Source organism: Elaeis guineensis, chromosome 8, assembly GCF_000442705.2.
Source record: "Elaeis guineensis isolate ETL-2024a chromosome 8, EG11, whole genome shotgun sequence".
NCBI lineage: Eukaryota > Viridiplantae > Streptophyta > Magnoliopsida > Arecales > Arecaceae > Elaeis > Elaeis guineensis.
In genome coordinates this window covers 66,155,897-66,170,864 of record NC_026000.2, presented here as the reverse complement: position 1 = coordinate 66,170,864, position 14,968 = coordinate 66,155,897, and the positions used below count along the sequence as shown (strand labels likewise).

The window sequence follows — 14,968 nt, the reverse complement described above, 5'->3', positions numbered from 1 at the left end:
ATGGATCATTAATGGTTGATTCTTAAATTGCTCCTGATCATAGGATCATCATGGGGATGGTGATTGATCTGGATAGACTAGTGCATGGATCGCTTCCTTCGGACAGATGGATCTCGAGTCTATAGTGTAGAGATATTGGAGTGAGAGTACAGGTGGTTGTCAGAGAATAACTAGCACTGAGCGTGACCAATACGAGAAGTCATATGGATGTCTGTTTATTCGTTAGTGATTTTTTCGATACTGCAGTTATATGACTGGTCTTTTGATTGACATGACATTACTGCTCGCAGTAAGACTGTTGGAGTTTGACTGACACATCAACATGGGTCTTAATGAACCCTTGTAGTGGATGTTAGCGATAGTTGGTCCATGGTAGGAGTGGAGTGTGTATCAAGATGGGATCTATCGATCCTAGTAGAATGGAGTAGTCTTATGGAATTGAATCTATCATATGACCGATGTTGAGGTTTGACGATTCATCTATGACCTGCTATCTGATCGAGATCATGATAAAGATACTGTATTACATGTTAACTGTATTAGAGGTTTATCTTTTATTCTGCTAGGTTGCCATTATATACTGTTAGGTGTTACTGGTGGATTGTGAGACTCATGAGGATTATCTTGATGATCAATGATCTTGGTGGGTTGAGTTAGAATTGTTTCAATCCATTGAAAAGAGTTTCAATGATATTGTGATAGAGATTACAATATATGTCTCACTACCAAATAAAATAGAATCTATAAGGTCACAAATAAAAGAGGCTTTTGACTGATCAGATGGTTGAATTACGATTATGAATCGTAACAAGATTTGATTATCAATTTGATTGATAATTGATCTAATACAAATGTTGCATTATGTAACTTACTAAAGAGTTAGTGAGTTATAAGAGGATTAATTAGCAATAGGATTGCTAATTGGCTCAATTTGATTGAGCAATGGGGCTTGTATCAAGTTCAATTTGATTGGATTTAATTTGACTCGTTTTGGGATTCATTTGATCAACCCTATAGGATTATAGAATAATCCCAAAAGGATTGGATGATTAGTCCTAATTGAATTAAGATTTGGATTTGATCCAATTTATAATTAGAGTAGGATGTATGTATTCCTAATTAGACTAGAAATCTTTATTTTCATACTGCACCGAATCTTAATGGGATTAGGATTAAATTCAGTACCAAGAAAAAGTCCCATTGGACTAGGACTTCTCCAATTAGGAGATATCTAATCTAAATAAATTAGGTCCAAATCAAATTTGATTTTCTATTTTTTTGAGTCTAATCTAATCTTAATTTAATTAGGATTCATTGAGATTTAATTGATATTTTTATTTGATTTAAAACAACCAATTAAAAGAAGTCCCATGTTCTTAAAACACTTTCTTTCTATGTGCAAACAAGATTCCATGCCATACTATTTTGTGCGCCACACTTCCTCCACGCCATATCAGGTTTTCACGCCAATCTTTCTTTGTTATTAGCGTGTAAGAAAGGCTTTAAACTCCCTTTGTATCATGTGAAAAATCTGGACGAACAAGTTTTGGTGGGACGGCATTAAAATCCTAGAGTCCTAACTTGTATGGACCTAACTTCTATCCAAACTAGTATTCTATCCAATGCCTATAAATAACCCACCCCTTAGACCATTTTATGTGGATAACCAGCAGGTTTAGATGCCCCAAAAATCAGAGATTTATCATGGGAACAAAGAAGAAAAATTGGGACAGCATGAAGGTTGGAGGCGTGAGATGAGTTTGTTATAATCCCTTCTTTCTTGCAACAACCAAAGGGTTGGTTGTTAGGACATCTATTCTCTACCTTTTATTCATGTTTAGACATGGATGTCTCTTCCTTTTTTTTATCCAAAAGTTGGACAAAATTATTACATCTCTATTGTAAAGATTTGGTGCATAGATTTTAAGAAGAATAGAGAATAAAGGGTTCTTCTCATGATTCTAGCATAGAGATCAAGATCCTCCTACATCTTCTTGTTCTCTAAGAGTATCTTAGGAGAAAAGAAGATTTTCAACCATCAAAATGCGATCTCTGCAAGGGAGCTAGCATTTGGTGAGATCAAAAAGTTTCTGATCAGATCAGAATCTCGTGTGGATATCCGTAGAGGTCGGATGCTTGTGCGACTAAAAGGAACATTCGAAGGACATCCATGATCATCTGTTAGCATTGAAGATTGATCCATATTCAGGTATATTTTTAATTTATTTTTTTTATTTGATTTCTATATCTGAATTTTATCTCACATATGATGATTCTGGTTATGATTTGAAGATATGATCTTATACATACTTAGATTAAATTAGATTTAATCTGAAAATTTTTAAAATTTCACTACGTACTCTTTTTATATAATCATGTATGCATTAAACCATGAAACTCTAACAATGGTATCAGAGCCACATCATATATATGAGATTTAGATTTGAAATCTGTAGAGAAAAATTTCAGATATGAAAGATTTTGATGTCGTTCTGATATAAGATTGTCCTGACATAATTTATTATGTTATGCTGTATGGTTGTCCTAGAACAATGTTAAAATTTTCAATTAGATTGTATTTTTAAATCTGATTTTTAAAAGCATATATGTGATATATGTTTTGTTATTTAGATCTGAAAAGAGTTTCGAGATCTGTTTTGATTCATATATATATATATGATATATAAAGTATATTTAGGACTGAAATTTGTTTTATGATCTGAACTTGTTTATGTATGTGATACATATTTGTATGCATGATTTGAAATTGTTTCAAGATCAAAATTTACTCTTTATGCAAAGAATTTAGATCTGAAAATTTTGATTTAAGATCTGAAATTAGTGTTTGTTCATGAGGGATTGATCATGAGTAGATCAACTTAGGTCCTTAATTGGATTACATAAAAAGATTTATTATTTGATCATATTGGGTCTAAATCGATTTAGCAGTTGATTAAACTGAGTCAAGTATTGATTAGGATGAGGTCAATAGAGCCTTAGATCATATAATTATTGTTGATCGAATCGATTGACATCCATATGTAGAATCGAATTAACCTAAGGACCTAATTCGGCTCTGTGGCTCGAATCTGATTTACCTAAGCTTACTTATTCGGATCAATTGTCCAATTGGTGTCTAAGGCAAGTAATTGAAAGGTGATTATTTAATTGGTTCTGTTTGCTTGCCTGGTCAATTTATCGGTATTTAAGGAAAGCAACGGGGACTCCCATCAATTTTTACTTATCTGATCAATTTGGAAGATTGAGTATCAAATATGATTGCTTGGTGGTTTGATTTAGCCCATGCCTATTACATCAGTCATATTATGACTGATTAGATGAGATCTAAATTCAAATCTCTTCATAAAATATTAAGTTCAAAGTCTTCCACCATTGTAGATGTGCGAACGTGTTAACGGCGTTAATTGTTCTCGACTGATCACAGTGGTTCAGTTACATCGAGAACACACAATCACTCTATTAGCAAAGAGTTGCTGCGGGGTAAAGATAGGGTTGGGCCCAATAACTGTTAGGTGAGGGACCCAATGATGGCTTTGCACTTGCTTGTGAATGGTGGGTCTGACTTAACTAAGAAGTACGGACAATAACTGTTAGGTGAGCCCACACGACTTAGAGATCAAGTGGCTGCAACATGCTTAGAAAAGTATTTGGACAAAGAGTTGTCTACGCATCGATGTTTATTCATATTACCAATAACTGTTAGGTGAGGTGCACGACATCGGTGGGATCGCAGCACTCATTAGAATCTCAATTGTCACGTCAAAGTTTTTGTTTCTCCACCTGGAGAGTGTGGGAGATCTGATAAAATAGTGGAAGTCTCTTTTTGCATTTAAAAGTTCCTAGAGCAAATCATAAAATAAGTACAAACATCCAATTAGAATCTTTGCTCTCTACTGTTTATTGTATTAACTTCTAACCCTTTAGCTTAAATCCTAAATATCAATCGATTAATTAAAATCGAGTACATAGACTGGCTCACAAATTTAAGAATTGTTCTTAACTTTAGAAAATTAAGCTATGTTCTCTACTAGGTTATTCTAATGTTGACAACTCGTCCAACCCATGTCAACAAACTATACTTGATGAGTGGATGGACAATGGACAATTAAGATAGGTGCTATGCATGAGCACATATTCACTGCCTATGATATGTTGATTCATCTACAAGTATTATGAGATGATCAGAATCACACAGTGCATGTGATGCATGATGGACAGTCAGTCTATGATCGTTATTTGATAATGATCAAGGATATTAAGGAGCTTAAAATGCTCGACATGATCATACATAAGAAATTGCTTATGGATTTGATCTTACAATTTTTGATTAGTTTATATGAGGAGTTTATGGTAAACTATTATATGAAAGACTATCGTGGCACCTCATCTGAATTGATCAAAGTGTTAATAACAAAGAAATCTTGAAAAAGTTCAGAGGTAAATACCTAGAGAGGCTAAAGAAACAAAGAGCACCTAGAGTAGGTATGTCAAGATTGCTCAATACTGTGCTTACGATTTTTTCTTCTCCCAGTTGAGTTATGGACTTTAATGTAGAGTCGATGGGAAGGTGGAGGGTAAGAAAGTAACCTTTGAATTGGCTACAAGGCAACAGTTGCTGCTGCAGCCATGGGTATCTATTTTTTGCGATCATTATTTGGATTTAGTTCTGGGAGATGGTCTCTATCATCTGCATGATGATGCATATGTGAACTTAATTGAGTAAGCAGTGAATGTCATTAGATCTGAGAGATCCAGAATTGAGATAACCTCAAAGTATATGTGGAATCTTAGGCTAAGTTATATTGGAGAAGAAATGATTAATAAACTGGAGAATATGGGCCTTTGGGCTCATTGACTGTTGAGTCAAATCTAGTTTATGCATCATCTCTTTGAGAAAATATGACTAAGCTACTCTTGTGGGACAAGAGAAAAAGAACCACTGAGATACTTATCGTTGTACATATTTGATGTGTGTAGTCCATGTGATGTGCTAATCAAGGAGTTGTCTCTACTTTGTATATAAGATACAAATCTGAAATTTTTAAAAGTTTCAAAGAATTCAAATGAAAGTAGAGAAACAAATCAAAAAATTCTTAAAGGTGCTTCGATCAGATTGAGAATACAATATCAATTAAAAAAATTTCTGATTACCTCGTAATATTATTGGACTGTTCTTAGTATATCTCAGCTTAATGAGATAAGAAGAGTCATGAGACTATATGAGATATGATCTGGTCTATAATGAACTTCACTGATTTATTTATATTTCTTTAGGGACATACTTTATTTTTATGAAATTGGTTCTCTCTAAACTTATTTCTACCATACCGAATGAGATATGGGATGGTGAGAACTGAATCTTGATTATTTTGAGATTCAAGGATGTCTAGCCTGTGTCTAGGACAGGAGGTGGATATATTAGAGAATAGGTTTGTAAAGCTCATCCTAAAAGAGTTTGGGATATTACTTTTGAAAGGATTGCAATACGATTGTGACCCGATATGATATTTTTTTGAAAAATTATTTAACCAAGATAAAGCAGTGGAAGGAAAGTTAAGCTCAAAGAGAGTGTCTCTGAAGAGCAGCGAGCTTTGAGACCTTAAAAACCTAATCATCATGAGCCAGTAGACGTATATTCCTCTTCACCTCATACACATAGTAGGATCTCCAATCCTTTCGAAAGGTACTCTGGTATGCTTAATAGAAGATGTAGAGAAAGTCATTTCTCATGGGAGATGGAGAGTATAGAGATGATTTCAGAACCTACAACGAGGCGATGTACGACATCGACTCCAAGAAGAGATGTGAAATAGCTTTCATGAGAAGAGATCTTCTGAAGATTTCTGTATGGAATAGTCTATGGATTTCACTTCTTGTGAATGGAGATCACAAAGTTTATAATAATCTTGGAGTTGGAACAGTCATTTTGATAACATGATTAAGTTGTTTGATAAGAAAAGAGAATTATGATTTTCAAAAGATCAGTGGGAGTATCCAATACTAACATCGATTAAAATATAATTAATATAGATATTTTTATAAAAGATATAAATTGAGTGTCCTAAAAATCTATAGAGATAGATGTAATTGGATGCTTGTATTTTCATAGATAAAGTACAGAGACTGGATGCTGAAAGAGTTCAGCATAGAAATCTCAGAGAGGAGTCTGCTACCCTCTCGGATAGTCGTATGTCATAATGTACTTGAACTGATATAAATAATATCGTAAATGTCACGAGTAGATATCAGTTGTATTCAGACTGTCAGCACTGGATTGCTGTGAAAATGACCTTAAGCTCTTAAGAAGAACTGAGGATATGTTCTTAATTTGGAGAAAGATCAAAGCTAGGAGTGGGAGGATACATCAATTCAGATTTATATCTGATGTTGATGGTAGAATGTCTACATCATGAGGTGTTTCTATATCGATATTTTTGGAAGGGTTTCAAATAATCGACCGATGGAAGCTGAGTACACTATAGATGTGTAGGATACATTTTGGTTTTAATGTTAGTTGCAAAATTAATTGTCATGCCATCAGATGCCATGACACTATACTGCAAAGACAATGGCATCATAGCCCTTGCTAAGGAGCTAGGTCTCACCAGATATCCAAGCACATAGAGCAGCAGAATACGCGACTATCTCAAGTAGAAATACATAGAGGTGCAGAGAGCAAATTTCACATGTGATGTGGTTGACCCACTGATAAATCACTTAGTTAGCCTAAGACTAAAGCCTGTCTTATGAAGATGAGGCTTGGTACATGGCAGATTAACTTTAGTGCAAGTGAAGATTGTTGGATGTATGCTCTGGAAGCCAATCTTGACTGACATATTTCATATCTCTAAGATATGATTTTGTACCTATTGAACAGTTATATTACCATTCATGTTTATGTATCCATGAATCATCCAAGGGATTAACAAGATGATGACACATATTCTCAAAGAGTTGAGAATTTAAGACATGTATCATTAATAGTTGATTCCTAAATTGCTCCTGGTCATAGGATCATCATAGAGATGGTGATTGATCTGGATAGATCAGTGCACAGATTACTTATTCGGACAGATGGGTGTCGAGTCTGCAGTGTAGAGACACTGGAGCGAGAGTGTCGGTGGTTGTTAGAGAACAACTAGCACTGAGCATGATCAATACGAGAAATCATATAGATGTCTGCTCACTCGTTAGTAACTTTCTCGATGCTGCAGTTGTATGACTGGTCCTTTAACTTGAGATGACACTATTGCCCGCAGTGAGACTTTGGAGTTTGACTGACACATCAACATGGGTCTCAATGAGCCCTTGTACTGGATGTTGGTGACAGTTGGTCCACTGTAGGAGTGGATGTGTATCAAGATGAGATTTATCGATCCTAGTAGAAAGGAGTAGTCTTATGAGATTTAAGAGGTTGAGTCCTTAAGTCTATGATCATAGTATTGTGATTGATAAAAAGAGTTTTTATAGAATCACATATGGACTCAAGCTGATTGAATCTATCATATGACCGATGTTGAGATTTGACGATTCATCCATGATCCGTCATTTGATCAGGACTCACGATAGAGGGATTATATCATGCGTTAATTGCATCTAGAGGTTCATCTTTTATTCTGCTGGGTTGTCACTACATACTGCTAGGTGTCACTAGTGGATTGTGAGACTCATGAGGATTATCTTGATGATCAATGATCCTTAGTGGGCTGAGTTAGAATTGTTCCAACCTATTGAAAGGAGTTTTTATGATATTATGATAGAGATCACAATATATGTCTCACTACCAAACAGAATAGAACCTATGGGGTCACACACAAAAGAAATTTTTGACTGATCGGATGATTGAATTACGATTATGAATCGTAATGAGATTTGATTATCAATTTGATTGATAATTGATCTAATACAAATGTTGCATTATGTAACTTAGTAAAGAGTTAGTGAGTTATAGGAGGATTAATTAGCAATAAGATTGTTAATTGGCTCAATTTGATTGAGCAGTGGGGCTTGTATCAAGATCAATTTAATTAGATTTAATTTGACTCATTTCGGGATTGATTTGATCAACCTTATAGGGTTATAGGGTAACCCCAAAAGATTGGATGATTAGTCCCAATTTAATTAGGATTTGGATTTGATCCAATTGCTAATTAGACTAGGATGTATGTATTTCTAATTGGATTAGGAATCTTTATTTTCATGCTGCACCAAATTCTAATGGGATTCAGCACGAAGAAAGAGTCCAATTGGACTAGTACTTCTCCCCAATTAGGAGACATCTAATCTAAATAAATTGGGCTCCAAATTAGATTTGGTTTCCTATCTTTTTGAGTCTAATCTAATTCTAATTTGATTAGGATTTGTTGGTGCAAAAATTCGCTTGCGCTGGAGAAGCCGGAGTCGAGGGAGTCGCGGTCGCCGTCGGGACCTGCAAAGGAAGTCTAAACCGGAGGTGGGATTGCTCCGGCAAGACCCTCCGACGCTCAAGTCAGTTCTCTGCCTCAACAAGAATGGAGTGCTCGAATGGAGAATTTAGCAGAGTTTTTGGGTAAAAAATTAGAGCTTATGGAATAACATATCTAGGGTCTCCCTTTTTATAGGCGGAGGGCTCAACAGACTGATAGCGACGTTCATAACCGTCTCGTAGTGGGCCGCCTACCGTCAGGAGGAATTTGTTGCGAGGAGCAGTGGAGTAGATCCGTGGCCCTCTCTGTAGCGCGCCACGTGGAGTCTGCCGCAGGGAGTGGAGCGGCGTCCGTTGTCGCGATTTGTCAGTGGATGGAAGAATCACGCAGTATCCGTTACAGAAGGTGGAGCAGGATCGTGGGCATCATAGCGGTCTGCCAGGGAATAGTGGAGCCGCGCAGGATCCGTCGCAGGAGGTGGAGCAGAGTCATGGCCGTCATAGCGGTCTGTCAGGGAATGATGGAGCTGCGCATAATCCATCGCAGGAAGTGGAGCAGGATCGTGGTGGTTGCTGTGTTGCGTCAGAAAGTGCAGATTCGTCGGCTGAAGTTCGGCAGCGGTCGGAGCTGGTGACGGAGCCTGGCTCCCGTAGCAGCCCGGGCGGAGTCCTCCTTGTGATTGAAGTCGTGGGCGGAGCCCGGCTCCCGTAGGAGTCCGGGCGGAGTCCTCCTGCAATTAAAGTCTAGTGCGAAGTCCGGCTCCCGCGGGAGTCCGGACGGAGCTTACCGGCAGTTGAAGTTGGCGACGGAGCCTGGCTCCCGCAGGAGTCCGGGCGGAGTCCTCCTTGAGGTTGGAGTCGTGGGCGGAGCCCGGCTTCCGTGGGAGTCCGGGCGGAGTCCTCTCGGAGTTGAAGTCGTGGGCGGAGCCCGGCTCCCGTAGGAGTCCGGGCGGAGTCCCCTGTAATTAAAGTCAGGTGCGAAGTCCGGCTCCCGTAGGAGTCCGGATGGGGTCTTATCGGCAGATGAAGTTGGCGGCGGAGCCCGGCTCCCGTAGGAGTCCGGGCGGAGTCCTCCTTGAGGTTGGAGTCGTGAGCGGAGTCTGGCTCCCGTGGGAGTCCAGGCGGAGTCCTCTCGGAGTTGAAGTCGTGGGCGGAGCCCGGCTCCCGTAGGAGTTCGGGCGGAGTCCCCTGCAATTAAAGTCAGGTGCGAAGTCCGACTCCCGTAGGAGTCCGGACGGATCTTACCGGCAGTTGAAGTTGGCGGCGGAGCCCGGCTCCCATAGGAGTCCGGGCGGAGTCCTCCTTGCGGTTGAAGTTGTGGACGGAGCCCGGCTCCCGTAGGAGTCCGGGCGGAGTCCTCTCGGAGTTGAAGTCGTGGGCGGAGCCCGACTCCCGTAGGAGTCCGGGCGGAGTCCTCTCGGAGTTGAAGTCGTGGGCGGAGCCTGGCTCCCGTAGGAGTCCGGGCGGAGTCCCCTGCAATTAAAGTCAGGTGCGAAGTCCGGCTCTCGTAGGAGTCCGGACGGATCTTACCGGCAGTTGAAGTTGGTGGCGGAGCCCGGCTCCCGTAGGAGTCCGGGCGGAGTCTCCTTGCGGTTGAAGTTGTGGGTGGAGCCCGGCCCCCGTAGAAGTTCGGGCGGAGTCCTCTCAGAGTTGAAGTCGTGGGCGGAGCCCGGCTCCCGTAGGAGTCCGGGCGGAGTCCCCTGCAATTAAAGTCAGGTGCGAAGTCCGGCTCCCGTAGGAGTCCAGACGGAGCTTACCGGCAGTTGAAGTTGGCGACGGAGCCCGGCTCCCGTAGGAGTCTGGGCGGAGTCCTCCTTGAGGTTGGAGTCGTGGGCGGAGCCCGGCTCTCGTGGGAGTCCGGGCGGAGTCCTCTCGGAGTTGAAGTCGTGGGCGGAGCCGGCTTCCGTAGGAGTCCGGGCGGAGTCCCTGCAATTAAAGTCAGGTGCGAAGTCGGCTCCCGTAGGAGTCCGGCCGGATCTTACCGGCAGTTGAAGTTGGCGGCGGAGCCCGGCTCCCGTAGGAGTCCGGGCGGAGTCCTCCTTGCGGTTGAAGTTGTGGGCGGAGCCCGGCCCCCATAGGAGTCCGGGCGGAGTCCTCTCAGAGTTGAAGTCGTGGGCGGAGCCCGGCTCCCGTAGGAGTCCGTGCGGAGTCCCCTGCAATTAAAGTCAGGTGCGAAGTCCGGCTCCCATAGGAGTCCGGACGGTGCTTACCGGCAGTTGAAGTTGGCGACGGAGCCCGGCTCCCGTAGGAGTCCGGGCGGAGTCCTTCTTGAGGTTGGAGTCATGGGCGGAGCCCGGCTCCCGTGGGAGTCCGGGCGGAGTCCTCTCAGAGTTGAAGTCGTGGGCGGAGCCCGGTTCCCGTAGGAGTCCGGGCGGAGTCCCCTGCAATTAAAGTCAGGTGCGAAGTCCGGCTTCCGTAGGAGTCCGGACGGATGTTACCGGCAGTTGAAGTTGGCGACGGAGCCCGGCTCCCGTAGGAGTCCGGGCGGAGTCCTCCTTGAGGTTGGAGTCGTGGGCGGAGCCCGGCTCCCGTGGGAGTCCGGGCGGAGTCCTCCTTGTGATTGAAGTCATGGGCGGAGTCCGGTTCCCGTAGGAGTCCGGGCGGAGTCCTCCTGCAATTAAAGTCAGGTGCGAAGTCCGGCTCCCGTAGGAGTCCGGACGGATCTTACCGGCAGTTGAAGTTGGCGACGGAGCTCGGCTCCCGTAGGAGTCCGGGCGGAGTCCTCCTTGAGGTTGGAGTCATGGGCGGAGCTCGGCTCCCGTGGGAGTCCGGGCGGAGTCCTCCTTGTGATTGAAGTCGTGGGCGGAGCCCGGCTCCTGTAGGAATCCGGGCGGAGTCCCCTGCAATTAAAGTTAGGTGCGAAGTCCGGCTCCCGTAGGAGTCCGGACGGATCTTACCGGCAGTTGAAGTTGGCGACGGAGCCCGGCTCCCGTAGGAGTCCGGGCGGAGTCCTCCTTGAGGTTGGAGTCGTGGGCGGAGCCCGGCTCCCGTGGGAGTCCGGACGGAGTCCTCCTTGTGATTGAAGTCGTGGGCGGAGCCCGGTTCCCATAGGAGTCCGGGCGGAGTCCTCCTGCAATTAAAGTCAGGTGCGAAGTCCGGCTCCCGTAGGAGTCCGGACGGATCTTACCGGCAGTTGAAGTTGACGACGGAGCCCGGCTCCCGTAGGAGTCCGGGCGGAGTCCTCCTTGAGGTTGGAGTCGTGGGCGGAGCCCGGCTCCCTTGGGAGTCCGGGCGGAGTCCTCCTTGTGATTGAAGTCGTGGGCGGAGCCCTGTTCCCGTAGGTGTCCGGGCGGAGTCCTCCTGCAATTAAAGTCAGGTGCGAAGTCCGGCTCCCGTAGGAGTCCGGACGGATCTTACCAGCAGTTGAAGTTGGCGACGGAGCCCGGCTCCCGTAGGAGTCCAGGCGGAGTCCTTCTTGAGGTTGGAGTCGTGGGCGGAGCCCGGCTCCCATGGGAGTCCGGGCGGAGTCCTCCTTGTGATTGAAGTCGTGGGCGGAGTCCAGTTCCCGTAGGAGTTCGGGCGGAGTCCTCCTGCAATTAAAGTCAGGTGCGAAGTCCGGCTCCCGTAGGAGTCCGGATGGAGTCTTACTGGCAGTTGAAGTTGGCGACGGAGCCTGGCTCCCGTAGGAATCCGGGCAGAGTCCTCCTTGAGGTTGGAGTCGTGGGCGGAGCCCGGCTCCCGTGGGAGTCCGGGCGGAGTCCTCTCGGAGTTGAAGTCGTGGGCGGAGCCCGGCTCTCGTAGGAGTCCGGGCGGAGTCCCCTGCAATTAAAGTCAGGTGCGAAGTCCGGCTCCCGTAGCAGTCCGGACGGATCTTACCGGCAGTTGAAGTTGGCGGCAGAGCCCAGCTCCCGTAGGAGTCCGGGCGGAGTCCTCCTTGCGGTTGAAGTTGTGGGCGGAGCCCGGCTCTCGTAGGAGTCCGGGCGGAGTCCGCAAGGGTTAATCCTGCTGAGAACTTCGGCTGTGGGTATTTTATACCCAACACCAGTCCCCCTACTTTCGAGTTTGAATTTCGAATGAAGTACAGAGAGATTGGCATAGCCGAAGTTGTCCCCTCGAATCTTGCGCACGACCGCCCTCAGATATTTTGGCATTAAATGTGCGCGTGCTGGAGTCTTTTCGAATCGGGGCGATACGAAGGGACCCTTCGAAATTTCCGCCGGTACACTGGCCCAGGTACGGCGCCATAATGGCTCTGCCGACCCGTCAGCCGCTTTTAGCCGCCCGTCGGGGGGAGTGGGACACGTGTCGGGCGCGGGCTGGCCTGGGAGGATTCGCGATCATTATGGCGTCGAATCCCAAGGTCTATTTAAACCCGTCCTTCCACCTTTAGGGGCCCTATTCTGTTCCAGAGTTCTATCAGTGTTTGCCTTCCCTTCGAGAGCCCTGTTTCAGTTGGTATCTTCTCGGGCCGTAGGCGCCCTTCAAATCGTCCCTGTCTTCGTCCCTCTGATCCCTCAGAGCGATCTAGGTTAGTTCCAGCACCTTCATCTTTCTTCCCGCCGCTTAGGGACCTCTTCTTTGCCATTATTTTTTGTATTCTTCCAAGTTAGTTTCCTGTGACCTCTCGCCCCTCATCCTGTCCGTCTTCTACGGGATCTTTAGAGCCCTCATTCGAAGCTACTTGAAATGTCGTCCGGCTCTTCTGCTCCCTGCAGATCCGGGAGTTCTTCCGCCTCAAACCCCCAGGTCCCTTGCTCTGTAGACGAACCTGCGTCTGGGGCTGGGCTCTGCCCAGTTTTTGCGTCGGACGCCATTCCATGTTCCCTGACCCCGGAGGAACTCCTTCTGATAAGGGTTCAGTATGGAGTTCCTCCGGAGTACGATCTGGAGCTGCCTAGCCCTTCTGACCGGGCTAGCACTCCCCCACCCGGTCGTTTTTTGCCTGTATCAGGAGGCGTTTCGTGCCGGGCTCCGGCTTCCGCTTCCATCCTTTGTTGTCGCCCTCTTCCGCTTCTTAGACATCTCCTTGGCTTCTGTGGCCCCGAATTCTTTTAGGTTTTTGATAGGATTTCTCTCCCTTTGCCACGTAGTCGAGGTCCAACCGTCCCTCTCCCTGTTTAGGCACTTCTATACTTTCAAGCGCCATCCTTCGGCGAAAGACTGGTGGTACTTCTCCCTCCAGTTTGACAAGAAGGGGTTGCTGAAAGGTGCCCCTTCTTCAATCCATAATTGGAAGGGGAAATACCTCTTCGTCCACTGCCCGACCCTGAGGCTGGGCCTGCCCCCTTGGGGCTCTCGGAGGGATTCTGTCCGTCGGGCCCCCAGCCTGAGGGAGGATGACCTCCAGGCTACCCGGAAGCTTCTTGCCTATTCCGCTCCTTCCCTTCCCAATCTTCTGAGGGAGCAATTTCTGTTCAACATTGGCCTGAGCCCCCAGGATCCTGCGAGTATTTCATCTTTTCTTTTATCTTCTTTTTTCCTGCCTTTCTTCTTTTTCTTTCTCTTTTTTACCTCTTCTTCTTTCTCTCTCTTTTTCTCCTCTCTTTCTCCTTTTCTTCTTTCTCTTTCTTTTTTTTTTTTTAAGGAATGTACACCGAAGCAGCGCGGATGCTTGCCAGGGGCCTCAGGGCCCATAAAAGAAAGGGTGTCGCGACCTCCGGATCGACGAAGAGGGCCAGGGCGGAGGAGTCGAGCTTGGCCGCATCCGTCCAGGCGGCTCCAGCGATTGACATTCCCTCGGATGTTGAGGCAATGGCTCCTCGGACCTCCTCGAGGAGTCCGCCGACTGGGGCCCTGTTTCGGGGGTCCGTTCCACGGAGGTGCCCGTAGCCGAGAGGGGGAAGAGAAGGAAGTCGGTGGCCCGCAGGGTGAGTAGCCGTCGAACTGCTGCTGACGAGTCCCTCTGCTCCGAAGAGGGGTCGGAGAATCCCTTCAATGACAGGGACTTGATCAGGCGGTTGATCGACGGCTGCATTCTGCCCGACGTCGTCGAAAGGATCGACTGCGTCGATCCTGAGCAGTGGGCCTGGGACTCTTTGGGGTCCTTCCTTGAGATAAGCAAATCTTCATTTACCTGGCTATTCGGCCCTTGTTTTGATCCCCTAGCCGCCCTTGCAGATTGGGCACCAGCTCCTCGCCAATATCGAGGCGATGAACCGTGCGAGGGACATCGTCCAGGTGGAGGAGCGCTGCCGGGCCGAGGTTGCTCGCCTCCAAGAAAAGACGGCCGAAGTAGTCGCCCTCCAAGAGGTCCTGGAAAGAGAGAAACAAGCCCGGGAGGAGGAGAGGCAGACCTTGGAGGAGTCGGTGAGAAAGGCGGAGGCCGAGGTTGCCAACTTGGCTGAGAAGATTTCGATCCTGGTCTCGGAGGTCAGAGTCCTTGCGGTAGTGGAATTCAAGACCTCCGCGGAGATGAGGGACCTGAACGTCCAATTCGGTCAGGAGGCGTTCATCAAGGGGTTCGAGCTCTGCTAAGAGAAGGTGGTCAGAAAATTTTCGGAGCTCGACCTCAGCTTCCTAGGCGAGGAGTCCGAAGACGAGGTCGGTCCCTCGCCAGCCACCACTGCTATCGCAGCCCCCTTGCTGGGGATGCCGAGTTCTCCA

General features: G+C 46.0%; 1 protein-coding gene across 4 annotated transcripts in view; it reads left to right on the top strand.

Annotated features, from left to right (window-relative positions):
• Window positions 1-1,426: 1,426 nt before the first annotated feature.
• LOC140859724 (uncharacterized) overlaps window positions 1,427-14,968 on the top strand; it is a 61,267-nt gene continuing 47,725 nt past the window's right edge. Inside the window, exons 1-2 of one of the 4 annotated variants that reach the window (XR_012143453.1) lie at window positions 1,427-2,209; window positions 8,379-8,579. The gene's annotated coding sequence lies outside the window, so the exon portion shown is untranslated. The other 3 variants (XR_012143454.1, XR_012143450.1, XM_073262103.1) reach the window with 3 other exon arrangements.